The 21,368-nt window shown below is 43.9% G+C and overlaps 1 protein-coding gene across 1 annotated transcript in view; it reads left to right on the top strand.

Annotated features, from left to right (window-relative positions):
- PAH (phenylalanine hydroxylase) overlaps positions 1-12,252 on the top strand; it is a 77,372-nt gene extending 65,120 nt beyond the window's left edge. Inside the window, exon 14 of the mRNA XM_079992819.1 lies at positions 12,242-12,252. The gene's annotated coding sequence lies outside the window, so the exon portion shown is untranslated. The remainder of the gene's footprint in view (positions 1-12,241) is intronic.
- Positions 12,253-21,368: the final 9,116 nt, after the last annotated feature.

Here is a 21,368-nt window from a genome sequence, read left to right as displayed (position 1 = left end):
TCCCTGCTTGACAACTTTCTGGGAGCTGCATGGCAGTGGTGGGCAGAGCCAAAGGCAGGAACGGGAGCGGCAACAGATGTGAAATGTATCTTTCTACAGTAGACTAGTTCCTCCAAACACCTCTGTCCACAATGTGGACAAGCAAAGGGCATAATCAGAGCCGAAGTGTGGAAAAGAGGAGGTGCAAACTAGAATCTGTGAGGGGTGTGGCCTGGGGAAGAGTCCTAGGGGCCAGATGGAGGGGTGCAGAGGGCCGCATTTGGCCTTTAGGCTTGAGGTTTCCTACCCAGGTCTAAAAGTAGCACTGGTATACCTTCTGCTGTTTATTTCAGTGAAGGAAAGTAAGGAAATGATTTTTGCGTCAGAATGCACATTTGAATGCTCTTCCACATATTTGGGCACAGGATATCGGGTATAATATTATGTTTGCTGACTGGGAAAAGTTATGGACTACCGGTATGAAGTTTACGGCATGTAATGCCTTGAAAGAAAATATTATGAAAATGATATATAAGTGGTACATGACCCCAGTCAAGCTAGCAAAAATATATCACCTGCCAGATAATAAGTGTTGGAAATGTAAGGAAACTGAAGGAACGTTCTTTCACCTCTGGTGGACTTGCCCCAGGGTTAAGGCCTTCTGGGAAATGATATATAATGAGCTGAAAAAGGTATTTAAGTATACCTTCCCTAAGAAACCAGAGGCCTTCCTTTTGGGCATTGTTGGCCAGAGGGTGTTAAAGAAGGACCAAACATTATTTATGTATGCAACAACAGCAGCAAGGATACTTGTCGCCAAACATTGGAAAACTCAAGATTTGCCCATGCTGGAAGAATGGCAGATGCAACTGATGGACTACATGGAGCTAGCAGAAATGACCGGCAGAATCCGAGACCTGGGAGAAGAAGCAGTGGAGGAGGATTGGAAGAAATTTAAGGACTATCTTCAAAAACACTGTAAATTATATGAGTGTTAAGAAGGATGAGAGATTTGAAAATAACAGGGCACCATAAAGTTAGCTGAAAAGACTATGAGAATGAGTGAATTTCATGAGAAAGACAAATTTTGAATGAATATTATGTTAAAACTAGGTACTTAAGATTTTGATAAAAATATTCAAAGTTAGGGATAAAATATTGAAATTATGTACAATAAGAATGAAAATAAGGTGATAAGTTGCTGGCTAAAGTTTTATAAACTTGGAATGTAGGAGCGAGAGACGTGAGGAAGTCCAAAAAGAAAGAATGAAGAAAAGATGGTTATCACAAGATGTAAAATTTTATGTTTGTTTTATTTTCTGTTTGTTCTCTGTTTATTCTGTCTTTTTTTCTTTATTGTATTAACAAAACTCTTAATAAAAAAAAATTATAAAAAAAAATGAATGCTCTTTCACATATAAAAAAATCTTTCCCACACAGATAAAGCATCACCTATCAGGGACACAATGCCAGAGTAGTCCTTCTTGATGTGCCATCTATTCCCAGACGGGCATTTCTGACATGGGGAAGAAGCGTGTGCAGCCCCCAGGAGAATAACAACAATTGACGGTCTAATAAAAAGAGTGGTAAAATAATTCTATCGCATTCTTCCCTTACCTGTGTCCTGAAAGGGCAGTATGTATCAGTTACCACTGGCTTTTCTTGACTCCTTGGGTTAGAACTAAAAAGAACTTTATTGGGAACAGACAAACTGGGAGTAGGCTGGCTCTAAGACATGATTTGTTAATTATGACAGCCTATTATCCAGTTAGATGAACGTATTCTGGAGCAAATCCATGTGGGAGAAGTTCCATGCTAATAAAAACAGGAATAAATGTCAAAACATGGTAAAGATATTGCAGAGTGTTTTGTCTGCTGCACAGTGCACACATCCACACCACCATAAAAGGGAATGGATACATTCGGGGTGATTGCTTTGTTTAAAAGGGTGGGGTAAGAATGACATGGGGCAAATGAGTGTAAATGGGAGAAATACACAGAAACACAGCCGTGCAATATAAATGGGCATTGCCTTCAAAAAAATAAAAAAAGATTGAATGTGCTGGTTACATCAAGTGTCCATTCTGAAATCAGGCAAGCTTTTGATGGATCAAGTTAGAAATCCCATGAATCAAGAGTGGCTAACCTCCAGACCTCCAGATGTTGCTGTTCATCAGTTCCAGCCAGCATAGTCAATGGTCTGGGATGATGGGAGGAGTCAAGGAACATCTGGGGGCACCTAGGTTAACCAGCTCCGATCTACCTGGACATTTTGACTTTGCCATGCGAAACCTAACATTGTGTAAAAACAAAATAAAAAAATTCCTTCCAGTAGCACCTTAAAGACCAACTAAGTTAGTTCTTGGTATGAGCTTTCGTGTGCATGCACACTTCTTCAGATACACTTCTTCTTCAGTGTATCTGAAGAAGTGTGCATGCACACGAAAGCTCATACCAAGAACTAACTTAGTTGGTCTTTAAGGTGCTACTGGAAGGAATTTTTTTATTTTGTTTTGACTATGACAGACCAACACGGCTACCTATCTGTAACTAACATTGTGTGCATGTGATGATGATGTTTTGTGGCAACCTACACTACACTCAAGCAACACATGCCAGAAGCACAACACGCAGCTAGGGCACTATGGAAAACACAAAATCTCTATGCCAGTGTGATCACTGCTCTGCAAAACTACAGAAGACATGGTAGTTCAAATGCAAACATCCAAAAATCAGTGAGGGCCTTCTCAGTAGTCTTGCCCACCCTGTGGAACACCCTCCCATCAGATGTCAAGGAGATACAACCTTTAGGAGACATCTGAAGGCAGCCCTGTATAGGGAAGTTTTAAATGTTTAATGTTTCATTATGTTTTTTAATATGCTAGAAGCCACCCAGAGTGGCTGGGGCAACACAGTCAGACGGGCAGGGTATTATTATTATTATTATTATTATTATTATTATTATTATTAAGCAAATGGAATTCCAAAAGCTTGGTTTTAGTGGTGGTTTGAAACTGCAAAATAAGAATGTTCATAATAATTCTCCATTTGTAAATCTTACACCATTTAAATTAGGAGTGGGGGACTTATATTTTTATTGGGTGCCACATTACCTGATGAGTAATGTGTTGGGGGGGGGCACACCAACAGTGAGCAGGGCTGGAGCCAGTGGTAGGCAGGGCCAGGGCTAAAAGTGAGTGGGCTTGGAACCAAAGGGGGAAGGGCCAGAACTCAGCAGCAGAGCACCTGATTTTCATGCAGAAGGTCCCTGGCACCATCTGGTGGGGCTGGGAGACCCCCATCTGAAACCCCTGAAAGCTGCTGCCATATAGGCAGAGACAGCATTGAGCTAGATGGAACAGTGGCTTGACTTGGTATAAGTCAGCTTCCTAATGGGACATTCCCTTCTCTCTCTCTCTCTCTCTCTCCCTCTCCCTCTCTCCTCTTTTCCTGATTTTCTCCTCTTCTTGACTCTTGTACAAAATTAGGCCTTAGGCATATGCACCAAGGCATACCCTAATGTTTCAAAACACAACGTCAAGAGCAGTTTAAAACAACTCACAAACACAGAAATAAGGAGAATCCTAAAAATATACATTTCAGGTTTCAGAAGCCAAGGTAAAGAGGTCTCACTCCTTTCCACCGCCGCCGCTTTAAATATTTCCCCTCTCTCAAGTGTCCTTATCCTTCTGCAAACCTTTCGGCTTCCCCTGAGTCTGCTGATAGCTCCCTCTTGTGTAGCTGGGTGGTGCCATTTTGGCCCATAAGCCATGGAACTCTCCCCCCTGAAGACGGGAATTATTAGTGCCTGCGATTCTATTGCCAGGGAAAGATTAGGGAGTCGCTGACCTACGGAACGCAGAAATCTGGCTTCTGTCCCGTGGCAAATTAGCTGGGTTGTGTTTATGCCAGTTCTGTTTGGGTGGCTTTTGACTAATTCGGGGTCCAAGCAGCAAAGAACAGGAACCTTCAATGCTTTGGCAGGGGACAACTTCCCTCGTTTAATGAGAACAGACCAAAATGAACAGTTAGTGCTCCTGAAAGACTTGCAGCAATCTCAATAAAAAGGGTTCTGCACAAGGGTGTGGTTACGAATGCCAGGGGTTTGCTGCCCCCACACTTGATGGGAGAAAGAAACAGGAGAGTCGAACGGAGAGACTACGTCCGTGGCTCTTTTGACTATGCCCCTGCCCACCCCACGGCAACCCGCCCCTGGAAGGCCCTTCCTTGCCCATAAGGAAATGTAGCCAGTCAGGCTAGAAAAGGTTCCCCAGCCCTGACCTAACTATTGCATGAGGTCTCCATGGAGAACTGGGTTGGGGTAGAAATTTACTAAACAAACAAATAATCATTGCAAGCAAGGGGAGTAGCGAGACTTGCTACCACTGCCCCCACCCCCAGATATTTATTGCACATACTGAATTTGAATCACCAGGAAACAGTCAGTGAGAGAAAATGTCCAAGGGCCAGTACATACCCTCTAAGTGTCCCTATTTTCCAGCGACAGTCCTGGAATTACAAAAGCCATTTCAGCTTCTGATTTGATCCCGGAATGTCCCTGTTTCCCCTCCTAGTATTGCTATTGCCAAACTCTAAGGGAGGAGGATGACATATCCTCCAACATTGCTCCAATGAAAATAGGAATGTCCATTACTACTACTACTGCTACTACTACTGCTATTTTATTTATACTCCACACATCTGACTAGGTTGCCCCAGTCACTCTGGGGGGCTTCCAACATTTATTAATACATAATTAAAAGTTAACCATTAAAAAAACTTCAGCACTGCCTTCAGATGTCTTCTGAAGGTTGTATGGTTACTTATTGCCTTGGTTTGGGGGGTCACATAACTCCACACCCTCCAATGAAAATAGGGACCTCCTACCATACCCTCCAAGGGACGCGGGTGGCACTGTGGGTTAAACCACAGAGCCTAGAGCTTGCCAATCAGAAGGCTGGCAGTTTGAATCCCCACGACAGGGTGAGCTCCCGTTGCTCGGTCCCTTCTCCTGCCAACCTAGCAGTTCGAAAGCCCGTCAAAGTGCAAGTAGATAAATAGGTACCACTCTGGCGGGATGGTAAACAGCGTTTCCATGCGCTGCTCTGGTTCACCAGAAGCGGCTTAGTCATGCTGGCCACATGACCCGGAAGCTGTACGCCAGCTCCCTCGGCCAGTAAAGCAAGATAAGTGCCGCAACCCCAGAGTCGTCCGCGACTGGACCTAATGGTCAGGGGTCCCTTTACCTTTACCTACCATACCCTCCAACATTTCTTGGATGAAAATAGGGACATTCTAAGGAAAACTGAGTCATTACGGGATCAGATCAGAAACTGGGACAGCTTCTGTAAGTCCGTGACTGCCCCTGGAAAATAGGGACACCTGGAGAGCTTGGGATGAGCCGACTGCTGTGAGGGGGCACCCTGCTGCCTCTCCATGGGCTCCAGTGCCAGCCTCCTCCCTTGGGCAGCTTGTAGTGGCTGCTGGAGAGCAGGTGAGAAGGAGAAGAGGCTGGAGCAGCGGAGGGCCAGCCCTGCTTGACACACCAGCTCTGAGGGGCACGCAGAGGCCAAGGCAGGTGGGAGGAAGGGGGGAGCAGAGCAAAAGGAGTCTTGATAAAAAAAATTAAAAATGGTTTTTGTGTCCATTTCTAATTTTGCCCTTTTCTGAAATGTATTTATTGGAGTGTGTTTTCCTTTTTTTGGTAAATTTACCAAAGAATAAAATAAAATTAGGATTGAGGGGTTTTCTCAGGACGGTGGAGAGCATGTCTTCTGTGCCCCGGTGGTGTAGTGGTGGCCCTCACCATTCTTCTGATAGGAAATGCTCTGCAGTGGGAAGGGGAGAGAGAGAACGCCAAAATGAGGGGCTGAGGAGGGTCAGTTGGGGGAGTGAGAAATGTCCCTATTTTCACCTGCGGAATGTTGGAGGGTATGCCAGTATGCAGTGCAGGCACTGCACCCTAGAACTATTGCCAGCACTGGATAGCCAGCACTGGATTTACTCTTTTTGCAGAAGCATTCCTAGCATTATAAAGAATAGCCTGGCAAAGAGTTTTGAATAACAACAGAGAGAGAGAGAGAGAGAGAGAGAGAGAGAGAGAGAGAGAGAGAGAGAGAGAGAGAACCTGCAAAATAAACTTGCTTGTTTACGCTTTGGATTATGGCCTTGCTTATTAGCCAGAAAGTTAACCCCAAGGCAGTTATTGTTCCTACTAAGGGGGGAAGCTCCAGAAAGTTAATCTCCCTTCATATGAACGCAGGGCATTGATCATGTTTTCACACTGAGTGCCCTTGCTGTCAAACTAAAGGAAAACAAGCCAACAAGGGAGACTGGACAGAGCTGTGCTTTTTGTGCAATCTGCTTCTGTTATTAAAAGCTAAATTAAAAGATAAGTTCAATTTCACTCTGTGGTGTTGTATGGTTTGACATCTACCTCTGTTATCAATATTTGCTTCCTATGAGGTCGGTTGGGTTGAAAGGTACCAACTGGCTCACTTCATGCTGAGAAGGGGTTTGAACCCTGGTCTCCCAGGCCCTAGTCCAATACACTAACTGCTGCACCACACTGACTCCCCTAAATCTGCACCTATACATTTAATTAGAATACGTGAGTGAGTTTGTAGCCTTAAGTACCTGTAAAATTTCCATTCAGTTCCATGCGAATAAAAGTTGAATACATGCTTACTTCTTCCTTCAGTGGGACTTAGAACTCATTTTTGTTGGATCACACCCTACTGTTTGTCACACATGATAACAGGTAACCAAGAACTTTGCAAAAAATATTATCTTTATTTTTAAAGACAATTTTGTTAGAGCTGTTGTCACTTTTAGGAATACACAGTATATAAAAGTGAGTTTCATGCTGCTAGCTCCTAAACTCTTCCTCTCTACCCAAAGCAGCTGCAGATGCTAGAATTTAAAACAGAAGGGCAGTATAGAGAGGAAGGTATTATTTCCCCCACTAAAAATCCCCTAGAAGCTGATCTTTGCCCCATGAAATGTAAGAACCCCACCAGCCTCTCCAGTCTTACACTTTAGATTGCAGCATTCATCGCTGGATTTTGTAGAGCAAATAAACAAACAACCTACAACATGCAAAGGACAAGCTCCACATTGTGTGTGGTTTGGCCCCTAGATACCAACATTCCTGGAAAGTAAACTAAAGGGAAGGCTGGTCCTTGGAAAGCATGTGATGCCAGACACACCGATAAGGAACCAAGTCAACATTTTGTCATGACACTCAGTTGATTTTGAGGAAGACAGGAAAATGTTCTGTATCACCTGAAAGTCAGCTGGGATCCTGGCTTCTTGAGGTTTCATAAGCAATGGCATCCATTTCATGGATCTGATGAAGTAGGTAATGGTGGGCCACACAACAACAACAACAACAAAAAGGGAGGGAGCTAATGTCACAATAAACCTACTCTTTTGCACATTCTTCAATATGTCCTGAGCACTTGCAGAAAAGGAGGATTTCTGTTCAGCTGTCATTTAAAGTGAACCCGTCTAATTCACTTTCAAAAGCAATGTCTGAACCAAAGCTGTCCTTCAAAATTCACACGGCTCCTGTTTTTACAATGTGGTTCTTCAGCATACTGATGGGCACAAAAATTAATACATATATATTGGCATATATTGGTGAAAAGAACAGATGACAATGCTGGGGAAATCTGCTTTGCAAAAATGTCTGTGCTAGGCAAAATGTGGATATTGGGAGAAATTTGCACTTAGAATGCTGATGAGTATTTGTAAGGACTTGAAAGGAAGTAAATCCAAAACTGATGTGGAAATGTTGGTAAATGAACTTAGGGTTGGAAAAATGGAAAAGTTGCAGCTGTTTCCACTCACGGCTGTATCTAATGCTGCAGCTCTGCTGATGCAACGGACTTCCTTGCATGCCATGGAGCTTCTTCTTAGTCTCCTGTCCTCCAGCCCCACTTTGGTGCAGTTTCTGAGGGTACGTGGAGAAAGGGGAGGAAACAGAAGTCCTGTTATACCTGCAGAACCACACACAGGGAGCACTGGAGTCAACCCCCAGTTTCTAGAGCCCCAGGACAGGGGAATGAAACCTGAAGAATGACAACTTTACTAGTTTGTGTCAAAGTTTGTGCCCCCCCCAAGACACCCTCAAAAGGTAAAATAGAGAGTGAGAGGGTGATTTACAGGTGCCACATTCAAAGCATGACTTTGGTCTTCTTGTTTCTAAATCCCAATGTGCTGCTTGGGTTTTGCACCATAAATACCCACATGGGAGAAGTAGAGGGTTATAGGTTGGCAAGTTGTACTACAGAATCAAGACCAACTTGTTTTTAACATGGAAGAAAATTTCCTGGGTCATTAATATGTGGTGGAATTCATGGCATCCGGGCTGTGCTGGAGGAAGGGGAGACCAAATGTGAAGCCTTTGGGGGCTGGATTTGGTCCCAAGATCTCCTGTTGCCACTACTACATGAAAGTGCATTTGGTGATATTTTACAGTATGCTGGAATTGGAGGTGACTGACTATATTATATGTACGTGTACGTGTATGTGTACTTATTCATTCATTCATTCATTCATTCATTGTTGTTAGGTACCTTGATCTTCTACAACAAAGTGAGAGCTAACTTAAGGAAAACATTGGCAAAATGGATGAATTAAAACATTAACTCAGCAGCCCAATCTTAGCCTAATATATGTTGATTTTGGTGGAATTTTCCCCACTTCTTGTTTGTTTGTTTGTTTGTTTATTAATTTTTATTCCACATTCCTGTTCAGATATGGGAACCCCAATGTAGCTTTTTTTAAAAAAAAAAAGTTAAAAAGAAAAGACATGGCAGATAAGAATCAGTTATCTAATCTGCACATCTCAAAACAATATGTGAACAGAAACATTGCTATCTTTTGAAATACACACTTCTCAGAATTTTGAAATGAAGCTCTTCAGCCAAGTAATTTATGCAAAAATTATTACCCCACCCACCAGACTGGGTTGCCCCAGCCACTGTGGGCAGCTTGCAATAGATAAAAGAATACAATAAAACAGCAAACATTAAAAATGTCTCTATACAGGGCTGTCTTCAGATGTCATCTAAAAGTTGTATCATTATTTGTCTCCCTGACGTCTGAGGGGAGGGCGTACCATTGCCAAGAAGGCCCTCTGCCTGGTTCCCTGTAACTTCACTTCTTGCAGTGAGGGAACCACCAGAAGGCCCTCGGGCTGGACCTCAATGTCCAGGCTGAACGATGAGGGGTGGAAAACAGCTCACAAAAACACATTACATTAGGGGCGAATCGCTTCACAAAAATGTGTATATATGAGGAGAAAGTAACACTAAAATTCAGATGAGATCTCATGAGGATTTTTATTATTACAGTATTGCAAACTGATGTGGAAACATGGAGAACTGAAGTTAAAAGTTGGAAAAACAATAAACCAAAATTGGCACACACCCCTATCCATATCCCATTTGCCCTCCTCTGGTCAGGTGCAGTTGGCCATTGTCCTTCTTAACATGTTACCCCTCTTCTGCTTCTTGGAATAAGGATGCCAGGAGCCAAGATTCCACGTACAGGATGGTTCCAAAAGCAAGACCAGGTCACGGTTCAGATCGAGCTTAGCAGAGTCAACAAGAGAGGCAAAATCCAGTTACAGGCCAGGGCCAAACACACAGGGAAGTTAGACACGCCACACAGGACCTCAGCCAGTCAAGAAGCTGGAATACAGACTCTGTTTGATCAACTTTCCCAAGGGACTGAAAGCTTTTATCCAGAAGACTGATAAGCCCCTCTCTAGGCACAGCTGGTAGTCATCGCAGCTACCTGAGAAGCCAGGACAACTTGTGAGGAAGCAGTGTCTGGCAAGTAGCCCATTACTTTTGGATTTCTTTCACCCTACCTGGTTCTTCACCTTCATGCCTTGGCACACTCTTGGGCTTAGAGCTGGCTCAGCTTCTACCTTTTCCACACGTTAGTCACTTAGTGACTTACAACCAAAGTGGTGGCAGATGAGGTGGCAACGGCTGAGATGCTGTAAGACCTGACTGTCCCGGTTCAATCCCCCTGCTGTCTGATTCCATCTGTTCCTTCATCTGGTAGCCTTCAGGGAGTGGCAGGTTCTCTTCTGATGGCCTCCTCTAGGTGGGGAGGGATGACAGCACCCAGAATTAGAAAGAGTACTCCAGATGTGCTTATCAGTTTGTTGAAGGAATTTTATATACCACTCCTTTACCCCAGTGTGGTTTACGGTGCAAATCAAAATAAAGGAATGGCAATAATAGGTCCAATAAAAGAATGAAAACAAACAAATGAATAATGCAACTAAATGCAAATTACATCTGTGAAAGCTTCAATTCCACTGTTTAAAGCACAGCAGCCTTTCAACACCTAGAATACAAACCATTAAAATGCCTTAAGGAATAGAAACACCTAAAAGATGCCTAAAAGTTTGCTCGCTTGCTTTTTAATTTTTTTTATTAATTACATTTATTGCTCACCTCATAAAGTAAGTGTCTAGGTGACAAACAGCTATATATTTTGGGAAGTTGCTGTGAATTTGCACACTTCTTTTTACTTCAATTATCATTACTACCAAGGCGAAAAGCTTTAGAAAGTTAATGTCCCTTCAGATGAACTCAGGGCATGGATATTTCTCTGAGGGTGGGACACCCTGAGAGAGAGGAATACCAACCATGACCTCACCACTAGGAGATGTTGAACATGAAGACATGAATTGGAGTTTGTGCTGAAGACTTTTGCAAGTAATTAGGCTCAGGTGAGAGATGTTTCTTGCATACACAGAGTCATAGAATTATAGAGTTTGAAGGGACCACAAGTGTCATCTAGTCCAAACCCCCTGCAAAGCAGGAATCTCTTGCCCAACGTTGGGCTCAAACCCACAACCCTAGGATTAAGAGTTTCTTGCTCTTCTGACTGAGTTAAAAAGGTAAAGGTAAAGGGACCCCTGACTATTAGGTCCAGTCGTGGCCAACTCTGGGGTTGTGGTGCTCATCTCGCTTTATTGGCCGAGGGAGCTGGCGTACAGCTTCCGGGTCATGTGGCCAGCATGACTAAGCTGCTTCTGGTGAACCAGAGCAGTGCATGGAAACGCCGTTTACCTTCCCGCCGGAGCGGTACCTATTTATCTACTTGCACTTTGACGTGCTTTCAAACTGCTAGGTTGGCAGGAGCTGGGACCGAGCAACTGGAGCTCACCCCGTTGCGGGGATTCGAACCGCCGACCTTCAGATCGGCGAGTCCTAGGCTCTGTGGTTTAACCCACAGCGCCACCCGTGTCCCATTCTGACTGCATTACCTCATAACAAATCAGACTATGGGTCCATCCCTAGCCTAGCATTGTATGGCAACAGATACTTTCTAAAGATCTTTTAAGCAGAGACAGCAGATTGACCTTCTGCATAGAAAGCAGGCACCCTACCATTAAGCTATGACCCACAGCTTTAAGTTTTGCCACAGCTGAAGGAAAACACAGCATTGTATGGAAGAGAACATCAGCACTGCTGAGAAGTCAGCCCTGGACTGGCGCTGCAATTTCAGCCCTCTCTCTCTCTGTAGGAGAATTTGGAAACCTCTCGCTTTGCTTCTCAGCGGCAGCGGCAGCAGTTGTGAAATCTCAGGAGGAGGATGGGGCCACCCAGAGTGCGTCAGTTTATCAGCTGGACAGCTGTGATGTGTCTGCAGATGCCAAAGCATAAGCTTGCTGGCAGGAAAGGCAGAGATTGTGGCCAGCACATGCAGAAGAGGCTCCTGAGTTTCTGTTACACTTAAAGTCAGAGCCAGCTTTCGGACCTGCTCATAATCATATTGAACCACCCCAGTGGCACACACAAAAGCTGACTTAGTTGAAAGGGCCGCAGCAGGGTTTTGTTTAGGGTGTATCTGAACACCAGTGTGCAGATGGCGGGGAAGCTACCATGCTTGTTCTCAGACATAGGATATGCTCTCAGAAACAAGTTAGTTGGGTTGGGTTGACCCTAGGCTGAGGCAAAACACAGATCAGGAGTTAGAAACATAGGAACGGAGGAAACTGCTTTATACAGTGGTGCCTCAGGTTAAGTACTTAATTCGTTCCGGAGGTCCGTACTTAACCTGAAACTGTTCTTAACCTGAAGCACCATTTTAGCTAATGGGCCTCCTGCTGCTGCTGCTGCACCGCCGGAGCACGATTTCTGTTCTCATCCTGAAGCAAAGTTATTTACCTGAAGCACTATTTCTGGTTTAGCAGAGTCTGTAACCTGAAGCGTATGTAACCCGAGGTACCACTGTACTGGGTTAGACCATTGACCTCAGTATTGTCCACACTGACTAGAAAAAGCTCTCCAGGGTTTCAGACAGGAGTCTCTCCTAGCCTACCTTGCCTGGAGATGCCAGGGAATGAATCTGGGACCTTTTGCGTGCAAATGCTCTACCATGGGGTCATTCCCTAAACTTAGATATGACAGCAGCTTCTTTCCTGTTAGAACAATCGATACACCAGTCCTGATCCTACAGCTATGGACATGGGAGAGAAGAAAGTTATCCCTGCAAGAACGTCTCCTTCCTAGAATGGAGGAAGCCCATTTGCCAACAAAACAGAAAATGCATGCCCCCCAACATTCCTCAGGTGAAAATAGGGGCATTTCTCACTCCTCCCCCCCCAACTGACCCTCCTTGACACCCCCATTTTTTCCCTCCACCACCACAGCAGTGGGATGCAGCAGACACCCCCTCCACCACCCCGAGAAAAACCCTTAATCCCAACTTTATTTTACTTTATACTTTAGTAGATTTACAAAAAGGAAAACACACACCAATAAACGAATTTCCGAAAAGGGCAAGATTAGACATGGATGCACAAAGCATTTTTTAAATAATAAAAAAATCAAGACTCCTTGTGCTCCGCTCCGCTCCCCCTTTCTTCCCACCCAGGGCAGCCCTGCCCTCTGCCTACACCTCAGAGCTGGAATGAGCTGAATTCTCCCCGGACTTACCGGTATATTTAAATCTGAGTTGAAGAAGAAATTTGGGGTCATGATTCTCACCTTGTATTTGAGGATGAGCATTATGGCCATGTAAAGTGGTACCTCGGGTTACATACACTTCAGGTTACATATGCTTCAGGTTACAGACTCCACTAACCCAAAAATAGTACCTCAGGTTAAGAACTTTGCTTCAGGATGAGAACAGAAATCGTGCTCCGGCGGCGCGGCAGCAGCAGGAGGCCCCATTAGCTAAAGTGGTGCTTCAGGTTAAGAACAGTTTCAGGTTAAGAACGGACCTCCAGAACGAATTAAGTACTTAACCCGAGGTACTACTGTACTTGTATTCTGAATCCAGGAAGAATTGATTTACACATTGTGACAATGGGGTTTCTTTTACACACCTTTTTTTTCTTTTCTTCTTACATCTAAATCCTACCAGTCTGGGTTTTTTGATTTCTCCAAGATCTATGCTTGCCTGTCTGACTCTACTGCTGGTGATTTCTCACACTGGTAGCTGGTGCCCTTTGGGAATGGCAGGACAGAAGGCAGGGAGCCCAACAGTTGTTGTTTAGTCATTTAGTCGTGTCTGACTCTTTGTGACCCCATGGACCAGAGCATGCCAGGCACTCCTGTCTTCCACTGCCTCCCGCAGCTTGATCAAACTCATGCTGGTAGCTTCGAGAACACTGTCCAGCCATCTCGTACTCTGTCGTCCCCTTCTCCTTGTGCCCTCCATCTTTCCCAACATCAGGGTCTTTTCCAGGCAGTCTTCTCTTCTTATGAGGTGGCCAAAGTATTGGAGTCTCAGCTTCAGGATCTGTCCTTTCAGTGAGCATTCAGGGCTGATTTCCTTGAGAATGGATAGGTTTGATCTTCTTGCAGTCCATGGGACTCTCAAGAGTCTCCTCCAGCACCATAATTCAAAAGCATCAATTCTTCAGCGATCAGCCTTCTTTATGGTCCAGCTCTCACTTCCATACATCACTACTGGGAAAACCATAGATTTAACTATATGGACCTTTGTCGGCAAGGTGATGTCTCTGCCTTTTAAGATGCTATCTAGGTTTGCCATTGCTTTTCTCCCAAGAAGCAGGCATCTTTTAATTTCGTGACTGCTGTCACCATCTGCAGTGATCACGGAGCCCAAGAAAGTAAAATCTCTCACTGCCTCCCTTTGTGGTGCCAAAGCCAATGAGTGACAGAACCAACTGATTCTGGTTTTGCCCCTATTCTTCTCCTCCCTGGTGAGTTCTGGAAGGGCAGCACTAAAGAGGAGGAAGCTGAAGGGCAAGGCCATCCACTGCAGGCTGGTGGGGGCTGGCTAATGGCGGACTCAAGTTGGTGGGGCAGAGGCCGATTCACCATAAAGGACCAGCCTCCATTGATCTCTCATTTATAGAGTTTTCATTGCAAGCCTTTTCTTCCTACCGCATCTTCCCGCTTCAGACAATTCAGAAGAATCTGTTAAACTCATTGTACACATTATTTGGACATCTATGCTATTTTAGAACAGAAAGAGAATCCCAGAAGCTGTCTAAACCAGTCCTTAAAAAAAAAAGCACATCCAATCACATCTCTTACCCCCGTATTCCTTGCCGTGCTTATCTTTAAGTCAATGTGGGAAGTGATAATGGGCTGGTGAACAGACATAAGGAGAAGGAGTGATTTGATGGTGGAGAAAGATGACTTTAGCAGAGGCTTTCCAAAGTATTTGCAATAGCAACTAATTATAAATCCAAACATTGGCACAAAACCACGTAAACAGAGACTGCTGTAAGTATATTGAAATGTACTTTATCCGACGGCATTTAAATTCTGGTGAAAACCACATTGGCACTCTTAAATGCCCCCTTTGTTATTGAAACTCCCTTGGACGTTAAGCTTGAACTTTACATCGTCTGGAGATGACCTTACGTCATCTGAAGCAGCTTAATTTAATTTTCATAACCTATTTGTGGTGGGAATCTTGTGTGCCTTGATTTTTCAACCTCAGCAGTGTTGGTGTTGTTGTTGCGCAGGTTTCAATTTACAAGAAATCCAGAAGCTGCGAGGAACATATGATTGAGAAATGGCCAAATTTCCACATGCATATGGTGGTCATACAGGTCACATTATGCTCATACAGATCATAAGCTGCAGATGAATAGGAATGGTAGGAAGTGGGGGAAAAGACAGGGGTCTGAAAGGAGGGCGCAGGTGAGGCTCTGGACACAGGTGGAGATCCCAATGGATGGAGAGACTTTGGGAACCAAAATGGTCAAGGGACTGGGACAACTCGCCTATGAGGAAATCTATTTGTAGGGTTTTTGTTTAGGGGGGAAAAAAGTCAAGTAATTGGAGACATGCTAGAAATGTACAAAAAGTTCTTCTCCGCCTCTCAGAACATTAGAATCTGGGGACATCAAATGATGATGAGTGTTGGAAGATTCAGGGCAGACAAAAGAAAGTATTTCTACATGTACATAAGCTATGGCATTTGCCTCCACAAGACGTAGATATGGCCACAAACTCAAGCTGCCTTAAAAGCAGATTGGATAAATATCAATGGCTGCTAGGCATGCTGGCTATGCTCTGCATCCACTATCAGAGGAAATCTGCCCCTGAATGGGAATCATAGATGGGGAGAGAGATGCCAACTCAAGGCCTGTTTGCTGACCAGTGTGAAGGCAGGATGCTAGACTAGTAGATAAGCCTTTGGTCTGATCTAGCAAGGCTCTTACGTTCTTATGAACCAAAGCCTTCAGGTGGCACCAAGGCTGTATTCATTGTGGGGCTCACCTGAAGTACTGAATCACCCCACCTACCCCCACCCTCAAATCCAGGCCCTTCAGTTTGTGACACATGATAGCTTCTATATGGAGAATGAAGGTTCATTTTTTAAATAGGTAGAATTCTCTTTAAAATGAAGTCCTCCAAGTCATACCTCAGTAGTTGAGCCCATGCTCTGCATGCAGAAGCCCCCAACTTCAATCCCTGGTGCCTCAAGTTAGAAGGATCAGGTAGCAGGTGATGGAAAAAAACCTCTGGAGCCTAAGACATTGGATAGCTACTTTCAGTCAAAGTAAACATTCTGGACTAGATGAATGGATAGTCTGACAAACTGTATACAAACTGTCTGGCAGTTCAGCTTATATCACTCCAAACTCTTGATTTGCACAAGTCTCCCCATTCAACATCTCCCCTTCCCTACCATCAATCATGCTTACATGATCTTTAATAAATCCTCTTGTACTTACTTTTGTTGTAAACATGGAAGAGTAATTGAAAGACATCAATGGAAGCTTAAGGAAGTTATTTATTTAAGAAAGGTGTTGAGTCTAAGTAGATAATAAGCTTTTGCACTTAAATCACATTTCTTTGCTCAACTTGCATGTGTTTGAGCTAGCAGTTCAAAAGCACTGAAATACACATAACTAGAGGCTTGAGCACAGGGTTCTAAGTTTCTCTTGAATGGGAGTAAATTATTAGTTTTCCATTAATTTTTTAAAAGTCTCGGTGGAAGGTAGCCCCACTCAGTCAGGAAGGCTGCAAAACACCTTGAGCTATCACCAAAGTTCTTCAGCCAGCTGAAATGCAACCTTATAATTAAAAATGCAGATAATGCAACAGACAACTGTTGCCATTTAAAGTAGGAATCCTATCAAGCAACCTCATCAACAGAAAGTGAGGAAAGTATCCAATCTCAATGCAAAAGCCTTCCTCTATCCCAATGTACTTCACAAAAGAAACAGGGCCTGGCATATACACCCTGACATAGCTCAGTTGGTAGAGCATGAGACTCTTAATCTCAGAGTTGGGGGTTCGAATCCCACGTTGACACCAAACCACATAAACAGAGACAGCTGTAAGGATGCTGTACTTTGTCTGACGACATTTAAATTCTGGTGAAAACCACATTGGCACCGACTGAGTTTTCGGAATGGCATATGCTGAAGGAGTCTTATCCCTCACCAAACATCCTATATGATATAGCTCAGTCAGTGGAGCATGAGACGCTTAATCTCAAGGTCGTGGGTTTGAGCCCCGTGTTGGGCAAAAGATTCCTGCATTGTAGGGGGTTGGAGCAGAAGACCCTTGCGATCCCTACAATTCTATAATTCCATAATCAGCAGCCTATGTGTATAGGGTTGAGTCCATCAACATTTGCTCAGAGTAGACCCATTGACTTTAATGGACCTAAGTTTGTCATGGCCATTAATATCAATGGGTCTACTCTGAATAAAGATTAAATACAATCCACAGAACAGAAACCTGAGCACCATCTACTCTGCCTATAGCTGCTGCTGCTGCAGCAGCAACAGCAACAGCTGGTGAAAAAAGCATTCTCAAGGTTATGTAGATTGAATCCCCTGCATACTTTATAGTCTGCAAAGAGTAAGTGCCAAATTCCACCCAATGTTTCAGCTACATTGCCAATTCCTTTAAAGACGGGGGGGGGGGGGGAGCCCTCCAGAAAGGACCAGAGCTTCTTTAGAGATGCAGTGCTGCTCTCCCCAGTGCAATGCACACTATAATTTAAGGCAGTGTCATCAGCAAGAGAGGGCCAGAAACTTCACCCATCAGGACCGAATTACAAACCTAACCCTTCCTGTAACAACGCTTTTTGTGGATAGCTGCCCAAAAGGCCGGGAAAAGGAGCCCGTATTAAATGTCACACAAATCAGCCACATATGTATATAATTTTTAACATTTCACATTAATTTCAGCTTAAAACATTATCCTTCTTGAAGGTGTTGCCGGTCATAGCCTTCAGGCAAGAGTTCAACGCAAGGACAAGGCTTCCCGGCAGTTATCTTGTTTCTGTTCATTGCTGTGTTCATCAGCGGCAACCAATCTGTGTTCTTTACTCGGACTGAAATGATTGTGTGTGAGGGGGGTATCAAAATTATTTCCCTTAACTTAAATTTGCTTCAGCTCATAGGAACACTGGAAGCCTGGGAAGCTGCCCTCTTCGAGGCCACATCCACATCCATTTAGGGCACCAGTGTTAAAGTGTCATTATTGCTATTATTTCTAAAGTCTTTAAACTTCTGATCAGTGCATATATTCTTTTTAAGGTAAAAGGAACAACTTCTCTTAAAAACAAAACCTGTGAGCGCACCCATCTCAGGCACTCAGCAGGCAGTTCCCTCAAATTTCAGGGGTAGATGTCATATTGGAACTCTTCTTATCGGGCTTTCTTCGGGTCAGGAAGGACAGGCAGCCAGGGAGGCTGCAAGGCACTGGAGAAATGTTAAATGGAAAGATGTAGAACACACACACACCCCTCAGCCACCTCACAACAGAAGGCAAGCTCGGTTTTGCATCCACTGACAAACAAGGCCGAGAAATGGAAACTTGTTTTGCAAGGGTAAGACTTTTAGGAAACTGGAATAAAGTTTTTGGCACAATGCTAGCTTGAAACATACTCTGATATCTATACCTACACAGTGCTGTTGGCACAGTAAGACAGTAGCTGCAGTTTTATATCAGCAATCTCCACTGCTGATGAGATGTCAAAATGGTCAGCTGATGGGGAGCAGATGGTTTTCATGAAAGGCTACTAAATCTTTCAGCTTCACAACTGGAATTTTTGCTGATATTTCTGCTTCCCTAAAGAAAATAAGGAATTCTGCATGAGCTCTTTTGACTGGGTCATGACCAGATCAGATTCACTTTCCTGTGGCCTTTTGGGAAGATACAGCTTAAGCCATTTTGCAGGTACATAAACTATCCCGCATCTAGCCTAAGTGTTTCAGTGGAACACTCTTTCTTGGAACACCAGGTTCAACATTTAGGTAAATACCAACATTTTAAAAACGTCTTTAAAACAAGTATCAAGGGTTTACATACAATAAAAAGGGGAACTGGACGTCCTGAAACTGACCACATGGATGAAACTTAAAAGTGCAAGTTTACTGGAAACGGCTGTAACTTTCTAGTAGCGTTGCAGTGATTTTGTAAAATGGTAAATTTCCAAACATTTTTCAAGATCCATTTGGAAATGATTAAGCTCATGTTACTTCCCTCCGTGCCATTATTTAAGAAAATGCTTCTCTAGAATGAGGCATTTTGAGGCCTTTTCAGTCAGATCACACTGCAAACAAAATGGCTTCTTTTTGCTATGCCTCTGAATACTACTTTCTGGGAATTGCAGGTGGGGCAGACCACAGTTGTACTCAGGTCCTGCTTGGAGGCTTCCCACAGGTGTCTGGTTGGTCACTGTAATAACAGGATACTAGACTAGGTAGGCCATTGGCCTGATCCAGCTGGGCTCTTATTATGCTCTTAGTCTATTTACACACTATACCTTTGAAGCATCTTCAAAGCACATTTCACCCCTTGAAGAATTCTGGGCACTGTAGCTTATTAAGGGTTACTGGAACTCTGTGAAGGGTACACTACAGTGTCTGGCATCCTCCACCCAAGAAATTGTTAAAGAATTTCATCTAGAGAAAGGTGGTGAAATTGTCTCCCCAGTTTTCCTGCTCCAAAAAAGTAGCAAATTTGAGGTTATTTGTGCAACAGCTCTAGTTCTCCGAATCCATAAACAACTGCTGCATTCGAGGTTGTCAGGAACATCCTCGCAACACAACAAAGGAGAGCTCTCAAATCCTGATATTCTAACTTCATTTGTGTTGTGGATCAGAATGGTATCTGCTTGTCAATACTCAGTAAATGCCTCGGACAATGCAGATTGAATGCTGTAAATCCCCTGTTGTGTTTTACATGCAGTGGTTTCCAGGCCAATTCCCTTCTGAAAAACTGGCTTGCTGTCTCATAGAAGTAAGAAAAAGTGTGACCAAAGCTTGTCACATTGTTTAAATGAAGTTGCGCATTAAGCTTAGCTTGATGCCACACATTTGTACATCTTAGACAAAATTACAGATCACCTTCAATCCCCGTTGGACCTCTGTTCCTGTTCTCTTAGTACCACCTCCTCAGTAAATTTTACTTCAACCCGCGTTTTCAACATCATAATGTCCATGCGAAGGAATAAGGCCCCCGGCCCAGACATGGTCCCGTTGGACCTTTTCCTGACTGATCCTCTTTGGTGGAGTGAACAGCTGACTCCTGTATTCACCGCTATCTCTTCCGCCCTAGACATCCCCGACTCCTGGAGAGAAGCTACAATAGTTCCGATTTTCAAAGGCGGCCAGCCAAACACCCCTAGGAACTATCGCCCCATCAGTTTACTATCTATTCCGGGGAAAATATTTGCCGCTGTTTTACTGGAAGAACTCCTTTCATGGGTACATGAGAGAAACATTCTACCGCCAGAACAGATTGGCTTCCGGAAGTCAGCATCAACCATGGACCACTGTCTAACTCTTTATCACCTTGCCAGTAAATACACTGCACCAAGGCAAGGCCACCTGTTTGCCGCTTTCATGGACCTGGAGGCCGCCTTTGATTCCATTCCTAGGCAAAGATTATGGTCCAAACTTGCCCATCTGGGAATTGATCCGCACCTCCTCTCCCTAATTATTTCTCTTTATTCAAACACCACATCTCGCGTTCGAATTGATCCCAACGGCTCCCTTACCACTCCATTTCCAACGGCCAGGGGCGTCCGACAAGGTTGTCTCTTGGCCCCTTTACTGTTTAATCTTTATCTTCATGATGCTCTTTCCCCTTTGAAGCTAGCAACTAAGTATCCTCCTCACCTAGCAGGCCACCCCGTTGCTTCCCTTTTCTATGCAGATGATGCCGTCATCTTATCCAGAACAGCTGCGGACCTAGCAAATGCAGTTAATGCATTTATCGCCTATTGTAAGGCGGAAGCTCTTAATATTAATTATAAAAAATCGAAAGTCCTCCACTTCACTCGTTCCCGTAAACTCAAGCTGGAGCCGCTTAAGATCACAGGTGGCTACTTAGAAAAGGTAAAAGCCTTTAAATATCTAGGCTTAATATTTACTTATAATCTCTCCTGGACCACCCATCTACAATCTGCCTCTCTTGCTGCAACCACGACCTCTAATGCCATTGTCCGATTTTATCATCAGAAGGGCGGCAAACACCTTCCAGCAGCAATTCAAATATTTAATGCCAAAGTTGTCCCTAAATTATTATATGGCTGCGAAGTATGGACTACAGCAATATCAGGTAACTTGGATCGCCCACTTCACATGTTTCTGAGATCTCTTTCCGGTGTCCCGAGATGTGTCTCAGGTGCAGCCCTACGACTTGAGTTCGCCCAGCCCTCAATTGTAAAATGAGCATGGAGTCGAGCCATTTCCTATAGCTCCAACCTACTAGCATCGGATGCTCGAATGAGAGGTGGTTTCTCCAATCTGATCTTAAGAGATATTCATAATTCTCCTTGGAAAACTACAATTAATCTCAAATTCCGCTCTCTTCTCAATTTGAACCGCAAAACTGTTTTTAACTTAGAGTATATTAGCCCGGCGGCCCTACCTCTAATCAAAAAGAAGCTACAGCAAC

This window comes from Podarcis cretensis (assembly GCF_951804945.1).
Source record: "Podarcis cretensis genome assembly, chromosome: 10".
Taxonomy (NCBI): domain Eukaryota; kingdom Metazoa; phylum Chordata; class Lepidosauria; order Squamata; family Lacertidae; genus Podarcis; species Podarcis cretensis.
Note: the sequence above shows the minus strand (reverse complement) of the source record. Positions and strands in the feature narration are given on the sequence as shown.